This window comes from Macrotis lagotis, chromosome 1 (genome assembly GCF_037893015.1).
Source record: "Macrotis lagotis isolate mMagLag1 chromosome 1, bilby.v1.9.chrom.fasta, whole genome shotgun sequence".
Lineage (NCBI taxonomy): Eukaryota > Metazoa > Chordata > Mammalia > Peramelemorphia > Peramelidae > Macrotis > Macrotis lagotis.
The window spans coordinates 246,465,061-246,473,817 of record NC_133658.1 but is presented as its reverse complement, the minus strand read 5'-3'; the positions used below and the strand labels follow the sequence as shown (position 1 = coordinate 246,473,817).

General features: G+C 43.2%; 1 protein-coding gene across 23 annotated transcripts in view; it reads right to left on the bottom strand.

The window, feature by feature from the left end:
- Nucleotides 1-323: 323 nt before the first annotated feature.
- Nucleotides 324-8,757, bottom strand: part of CAMK2B (calcium/calmodulin dependent protein kinase II beta) — a 285,827-nt gene continuing 277,393 nt past the window's right edge. For all 23 annotated transcript variants that reach the window (XM_074210077.1, XM_074210085.1, XM_074210078.1 and 20 more), the window contains one exon: nt 324-6,842. The gene's annotated coding sequence lies outside the window, so the exon portion shown is untranslated. The remainder of the gene's footprint in view (nt 6,843-8,757) is intronic.

Below are 8,757 nucleotides of genomic sequence, written 5' to 3'. Positions count from 1 at the left end.
TTTTTTTGTTTGATTTATTTGCAGTTTCCCGAGACAGAACAAAATAAGAATCATTTTTATTTTTACACTTACAAGGCTCAGAAAGAAAAGACAATGAAACTCAGCAAAAAAGAAAGAAGAGAAAGTCAGAAAAGAGGAAAGATTCCCCCAGCATTCACAGAGCAGAGTGCTCATCTTTCAAGTTCTCTTCCTCAGGATAGATAGATATACACATGCCAAAAGTTATGTATACCTAACTATCAATGAGTTTATATGGTTTTTCTCTTTAGAGGTCATGCAAAAAAAAAAAATTACCCCTCCTCCCCACCCCCCCAAATCCCCAAATAACCCCAGACACGCAGCTCCATAGATCTAACAAGATGACCGGTAAAGGAGAGTAAAGAGGCCCCAGGACACAAGAGGGTAAGAGGTGGGATAGGCTTTCTGTGGTCCCCTTTACTGCTCAAAGCTAGGTCACACACCTTGTTAGGGGGTGAGCAGGACCAATGTTCCTCTTATTCAGAGGACTTTGATTCAAAGTCACTTAAAAAACTGAGGGAAAACTTGCCAGTCACAAGAGGATAGCCCAGCATCTTATAGTCATATTTATTGTTGATTCTGAAATGGGTGTACATTGTGTGATTGCCACTGAAACAGTTTGTATTCCTGTTCTCTCCTCTGTGGGCTCAGAGTTCTGTTTTACCCTCAACCAAGGACCACCTGATAACCTGTCTCTCTTCTCCCTCCTTCCCCTCACTGCTTTATTTGGAGGAAAAGATAAAGAAGTCTATACTTAAAAGGAATTATATTAGGGTATTGTCTGGGTGGCTTCTAAGGATAGGGGCAAAAATGTGGTCAGTGAGGGATGCTTCTTAGCTCAGAATTAGATACAATTATTTTAATCCAATTTGCACTTCCACTGAATTAATTCCAGATCTTCTCCCCACTTACTGTATCCTTACCTTCTGGTGCCCCTTGTCTTAGCAGCCTTTTCCCTCCCAGCCTTCACCATTATCTGATTATTTCATTATACAGTTTCCATCCTTCTGTTGGGCCCCAATGCCAACTCACACCTCCTCAGAAGAGAAACACAAACCAAATGGGAAAATCAATCCAGTCCAGATAGAGGGAAAACCCCATCTAAAAAGAGCTACACACTCCCCTAAAAAAAGCTCCCCTTTCCTAACCATGGAAGATTAAGGCATCACCCTAGCCTTTCTCTAGTTTCCAACTCATCCATCCATCCGTCCATTCACCCATCCACCCATCCATCCACCCATTCATCATTTTTCTACTTAGGCCTTTTTAATTTATACTTTCAATCTGTCTTCAAACCTCAAACTTAGTTCCGGAACATTCTTCCTTCCAGGAAATCTTCCTGGTGATCCAGATAATGTGGTCAGAGTGTAACCCTTACACTCTAGACAATGTCCGAAATTCTATCATCACCCATTCACAGTAGGTACATCAAAACAACAGTCTCAACCGTATGCTCAATATTGGGAAGACATTTGGATTTGGAGGTGTAAAAGGGGTTAGGAAATTTAACCCCCAAGTGAAACCCTAACTCATTGCAGAGATCTGCAGGTGTTTCAGGGGAAAGAAAAAGTCTAATAGATCTCAAAAGGGAATAAAATTGTAGTTAGAGGATGAAAAAATTGCTGGGATCCCCAGTGCCAGACTAGTTTTTTGGTAGTCATTCTGATATGAACTAAAATGAATTAAGGACCTTTATGACTGCTATAGTAATGGATGGGGTATGCTGGCTGTATGGAAAAGAGATGCTTTCTACCTGGCCCTGCCTGCCTTTGCCTAGAGACTCCAGCAAAAAAAAAAAAAAAAATGGTGGTTATATTATTCAAGCAGTGTTACATTCTGCCCAGATGTGATTCTTAATCTTTTTGGAATTGACATCTATTTTTTCCTAGCAGACTGTACTTCACTCTAAAATTCCCCAAGATGTATGTTTTAATTAAGAACATTTTGGAGTGTCTGAGAAGCACATTTTGAAATCACTGCTTAGGTCCATGTATGATTGTGGACATGTTTATGAACAAAAGCATTTCTGTGTATGTGTGTGTGTGTGTATGCATTTGTATGCATATAGGTTGATATTAGGGTGATCAATATCCATGCCAGGAACTAATTCAAAAGTTTACTGAGTTTCTGTCAACACTCTGCTCTATCTAAGAGATGCCAATGATCCCCTAGGAGCAGAACCTTTGACTTGCCATATCCTAGGAGCAAAGAATATGAAGTTGTATCTTATGCATTTTTGTTTTGTTTGTAGCAGGAAGATGATTGGTATATCAGGGATGGTCCCTTCACCCCTACAGTCAAGTTTCCAGTCTATTGCTTTAAAACTGTCATTTGTTCCCAAGAAATGGGAAAACACCTTGGTCAGACTGGTTTTTGGGTCTTTAAAGGATGATAAAATAAGTGGAGTAAATACCCTTCCCCCCAAACCTCATCTCCTTTCAGACTCCAAAAGGTCATGTGACTTCTAGGATCTGAAGGGTAGTCACTTGGTAATTTTGGTTCAAAGGACCTTAGTCTTGGCCCAGCCTTGAGCTCAGAGTGTACTCTTGGGTGGACATTAAGAATCCCAGACCCTTCCAGATCCTTAGGTTCACTGTAGAATACTCTGAACTTTAGTCCTAGGAATCAGAGATGAGAAAGACCAGGCTGGGCTCCTCCAGGGTTTCTCTGAGAACAGCAAATGTAATGGGATCACTGGCTGCTTCCTTGCACCATGTTTCTCACTTCTTGGTGCTCCCTAGCTCCTGGTTAGTAGCCAGGGTAGGAATAAACTATAAACTATACTACTTGATGGCTTTCAACATGTCACACCTGAGATGCTTTTATTTCCTTCCAAGCTAATTTCTGACCCATATTTTATCACTGCCCACAAACCTTTCCTCAAAAGTGATGGGTTTTCTGCTATGGTTTTCAATCCAGTGTAGATAGCCACAGCAAAATACTAACACTGAGTTAAAGATGGCACTTTGCATGGTTCTCCTGCAGAACTAACCTCCCCCCGCAAAAAAATCCGTCTGGCCTAGACAAATTGATCAGTTAAGAAACTGCTACAGTCAAATGGGATGGGGAAAGAATTCATGAGCAATAAATCAGTCTACCAGCTACCCCAAGACTAGGGCACTCATCCCTGAGCAACTCAACATTTTTAGCCAAAGAGAATCAATTCTCTCCATTGTCTGCCATCCCACCCTCCCCCACCTCCCTAAACTTGAGTCAAGGTACCAATGAGTCAATGAAGCTAGGCAGGGGCCTTATACTTCTGAATCCTGGTCTGCCATTGTCTTTGCTTTGTCATCCTGAGGTTTGGATGTACCCTCAACATTTACTCCTTGGGGAAGGCCCATCCATATCACAAAACTAAGACAGAGACATTGGGGCACCATCCCATATGAATGTTCCTACCCATGGTAAGGCAGAAGCAGCTACCTCAGCCCATAGTCTCTTCAAGGTCCCCCAACTGACCTAAACAGCCTCCCTTTCCTCAGGCCATCTGCATACTCCTAGGTCCAAGTCAATCCCTGGTGACTACCTTCTCTACCAGCTTCTTTTTCTCTTCTCCCATCTCTTCTTGGGCCTGCCTGGCTAAAATGATAAAGATAGCCTTTAGTGCTTGGTTGAAATGCCTTCTCCTACGTGATTCTCTAGGGCAAGGATCAGTTTTTATTTAGTCTCTGTGATCTTCACACCTAGCACAATACCTCCTACACAATTAGGCACCTAATAAATACTTGTTTGACTAGATCAAAGGGACAAGTGTTGGGACAATATGCCAGTCAGGCCAGGGAACCCATGGATTCTCACCTTAATTTGCTTCTAATCATCAATGAAGACCAAGGAAAATTTCAAAACATAGAAGCCAGAGGATAGGGAGATCTACACTGAAAGTCTGAAAAGAAATTAGGCCCCAAGATTTCCAGGCTAGAGCCTGAAGACTGATGCCATGAAAGCCTTCCCTACCTCTAGCACTGCTCACCTTCAATAAGAATCACAATGCTCCCTTCTGAATCTAAGGCTAAAAGCACCAGTCCAGTCCTCAACATATCTCCCCATATTTTGTCTGGGAGTTTCTGACCCTGAGCCTCTCATCAGCTCCTGATTTTTCATCACTGAGCCCAGGTCTTAGAGACTGATAGTCTCTCTCCTCTGATCTTATGAAACAGCCCCAATGCCATTCCTGCCTCAAATTTCTGGTTTCCATGATGGGAATTCCTTGGAATGTTCTCTCAATCTTAGGGGGAAAGTGAAAATAGTGTCCAGACCAGCATGTTCTTTTTAATTTTTCACTTCCATATAGGAAGTAGAAGTTTCCAGAAGAAAGTCATTCATGCCCATTTTTTTTATGCTTTCTGACCTCATTCTTTAGTGGTTCCTACCCAATCCATCAACATTGTCCTCAAATACAGTAGGTTATCGATAAATGAATCAAATGGCTTTTGATACTGATTAATTCAGTAGCACCAGACATCCTTAAGAATTTGTTGAACACCCACCATGGGACCAGGATGGTTTCCTCTCTTCCTACCTAAGAGCCACTGCTCATTGTCACCTACCAGCCCCACTGGGCTAGTGAGGCTTTTTTAGAGATTGGATGCAGATAGTGGTGTCTCCCTTGCAACCATCCTTCAGCTCCAGCTCTCAAGATTCTGAGGCTGCCAGGGCCAACCAGTCTAGAATAAGCCCAAATTTAACATTCAAAAACGACCACTCTGTAAACCATAACTATAGGACAGGTAAATCAGTGACAGGGTTCAATGTGACTCATGGTTTAGTGTTTTTCCAGTCCCAGGAAAACAGGAATATCCACTGCTCTTTCCTGACTTGTCCTTTTTCTCCAGAGAACAGCCCATCAACCTAGCCAGATTCTGGCAAAGCTCAAATCCCTACTACTCTACTGGACAGTTTGAGGAAATAATTGCTTGGTCTTAAGACTGTCTCCAGTTGCCAGTGGGAGTAACCCCACTTGCAATTTATAGAATTCCCTCCTCTCATCTTCAATGAAGGGGGCGGGAAGGTGGAGACTGATTGTCTCCCCTTAGACTTACTCTATCCCACAATGCCAGAGATCTCTCCATAGGAGAGCATACAATAGCCCCAGGTAGTTCTCCAAAAGACCCATCTGATTCACCTAGGTTGGGAAAGGGGTAACTTAAAAGGGATTAACAACCACTTTACTCCCATTTCAGGGGCTGGAGTAGCAGGAGGAAGAAAGCCTTGGATCTGTATGTAACCTTTAGGACACAGAGAACCAAAGGAGATACTAGGCTCTAGGCAACAGATTTCTCTGGGTCACAATTCAGAGGAGTCACCACAAAGCTGTCAATACATTCACTGTCTACTGTGCAGAGACCAACCAGAAAGAAGGAAGAAGCAGAAGATGCTTTCAGTATCCACCAAAGCAAGAAGGAAGATTATTTCCTGAGGGCTCAAAGCCCCCATTTTCTATAGCTGGTTATTTGGGAGTCTTGACTCCTGAGTTGTCCTGACAGTTGGGAGAGTCAAGATCCTGGTCAAACTGAAGAGGTTACAGAGGCCTTGGAGGCAAAGCCTAGGATCTGCTAATTACCCTGGCTGTGCTTCCCATATGTCAAGCCAATAAAAAGAAACAAGAGTTGGTAGGAGATGATGCTTTGACTCCAGAGGTGAGGATTCCCCTTTCTATGAGGCTTAGCATGCTCTCTTGGGCACTTGGGAGCTGGTTGGCCCAGGCTCCCCCCACTCCTGGGCCTATAAACATTTATAAAATCTGGGTCCCCAAGAACCAGGGTTCTCTTAGCCCTGCACATTTCTGTTCCCCATCTCTCTCCCCTCTCCCAGACATGCCACTCAGCACTCTTCACAATCCTCACCCAAAGTTTCTCGTCCTTCATGCCATCACCAGCCTTCAAGGCTTCAGAGTAAGAGACGAGGCCAACGTGGCACAAGGAGGTTCTTGATACGGGCCCTTTAGTTGAGGGGGATGACAAGAGCAAGGGATATCCCATAGTGTGAGGGCTGAGATCTCAGCCCATCCAGAGCCTGGGAGCCCAGAGTCACTTTCCAACAACATTGGACATGCTGCTGACCAGCAGTCTGCCTGGCACAGAAGGGACAGAGCCCAGGGATACCTCTTCCCTCCTCAACCAAAGGAAGAATGTTGGGTGGAAGGAAGGAAGGAGTGATAGCAACCCACAGGCACAACTAGAGGAAAAAGGCAAAGGAAAACCTGGAGCCAGCAGCCCCACGTCCCTGAAAAGACAAACGGTAACAGCTCACGACGGCCACGTGCAAGTACACCACTGGCAAAGGCCCATGCGTTGGCAGAGAGAATGCAAAATACCTTAGGATTTTTTTTGTGGTTTTTTTGTGGGTTTTTTTCATCTAACAAACTAACACCGTTCAACACAGGGGGTCAACAAAGGGGGTGGAGCCTTGTGGACATTTTCATTGCAACACCTGGTCACCCAAGACAGCCGAGGATCAGACGGACAGACACACACATGGAGCTGTGGACGGGAGGAGCAGCTGGTTGGTTTTGAAGCCCCACAAACGCCAGTGATTTTTACAGCTTTTTTTTTTCTTGGTTTTGTTTTTTTGTATTGTGGTATTTTTTTTCCTCATTTCGTTGGTTGCTTTTTGTTGTAGTTGCCGGTTGTTTGTTTGTTTGTTTGTTTTTTTAAAAAGAAATCACATCTGGTCTTGTTTTCTGCAGACACAGGCACCAGGGGAGGGAGGGACGAGGCAGACACGAGCATGCTGACGCGGTGGGCGCTACCACCCAGGAGAGTGGCAGCTCCGCTCCAATCACCGTCTCCGTCAGGATGAAACCACAAAAAGATGTACTGGTTCTGAAACACAAGCGGGCCCTGTCACTCTGGTACCCTGGGCTCTGGGGTTGGGATCAGGATGGGTTGTGTGTATGTTTTAAAGCAGGGAAGATGAAGTAGGAGGGCTTCAGCCATAGTAGAAGCATGAAGGAATCAGATAATATCTTCAATATTACCATGGGATCTTTCTAGCCTAAGACTGTGATTCTGTAACTGTTCTCTCAAATCTTGATTTCATTTCCTCCTATCTCCTCTGTGAGTTTGCCTAATCAATCTTTTCCTTTCTCTTTTAATCTCTCCATATCCATTGGTTCCTTTCCCACCACTTGTAAATATATACAGATCTTCCTGATCCTTCAGAATTTAACCCTGCCATTCCCTAAGCTATCATCTTGTAACTCTTCTTCCTTTTACAGCAAACCCCACAGAAAGGGATATTTATCTTTGAAACTTTCACTATCAATCCCCTTCCTCCTGAAAACCTCCCCCCCCAACTTCTATGACACTGCTCTCACTTGCTGCTGCTTCTCCTACCTCTGTTACCTTTGCTAGATTATTCATTGTTTCCCAGCCCTATCTCTACTATATAAATAGGGATCTTTTGAGTCATTTATGAAGAGATAATAAGTGAATCAATGAGGGAGCTAACAAGAGTACCAATGAGAGAATCAGACCCCTGTCCAATGGATTCCCAAACTTTGTATCCAAGGAATAGCCAAATTTTGTTAACTCTGCCTTCACAAAATCTCCTGTATCTCTGATCAGTTTAGTTAAACACACTATCTTAAGCTCTTACTACGTGCAAAGCACTGTGTTAGTTGATGGAGTTATGGAGACAAAAACAAAATTGTCTTTGCCTTCAAGTTTTGCTTCTATCCTCCTCATACATCTCAATTCCTCTTCTCTCAATGACCTTATCATATATTGCCTGGATTACTGTAATAACCTTCTTGATGGTCTCTTCCTTTGTCAATCAATGCTCTACACGTGCCAAAAAGAAAGGCCTAAAACCCAGGTCTGATCATGTCACTTTTCAATTGAAAAGGTCTTTGATAAGCTCCCTGCTGCTTCTAAAATTAATACAAAATCCTCAGGTTGGTGTTGAAATATTCAATATGGAACCCACATACATTTCTGGTCCTACTTCATCTTACTTTCTTTTCCAACTCAACTGGTCTATGAGCTATGCCCTATGTATCATATTCTCTCTAAGGGGTGGTGCCCTGCTAGACCTGGAGTCAGGAAGGTCTGAGTCTGAATCCTGTCTCAGATATTTCATTCATTGTATGACCCTAGGCAAGTTGCTAAGCCTTTCTCAGCCTCATTTTCCACATTTGTAAAAGAGAGATTTCAACAGTACCTGACTCCTAGGATTGTTTGTGAAGATCAAATGAGATAATATGTGCAAAGTTGCTTTGCCAACCTTAAAGCACTCTATAAAGGTGGTGGTGGTAGGGCTGTCTTCCCCTTTCTGGGACATACCTTTATGGTACCCCCATGTCTGTAATGCCAATCTTTCTCCTTTTTACTTCTTAGAATCCCTGGCTTTCTTTAAGGCTCAATTCAGCCATGATCTCCCCCACAAGGACTTTCTTACCTTGGTGCCTTGGTTGTTAGGTTCTCTCTCTCCTTGAAATAAAATTTTAAAAATTATGCATATACTTTACGTTTGCACTATTCATCTTGTACCCCTCTGGAAAAATGCAAGTTCCTAGATGACAGTTTAGCCTTTGTATTCCCAGGACCTACTCAGCATCTTCTCCCTATTTTCTGCTGACTTGAAGAATTGCCAAATTAATCCTAGAAGATTATTTTAATATTGTTCTCTCTCTTTTCTCCCATATCATGCCCCTAGCTGAGACACTCATCTCCTCTCCTGAACAACTCTAGCAGGCTACAAATGCATTACTTTACTTCTGTCAATCCCCTCCCTAAT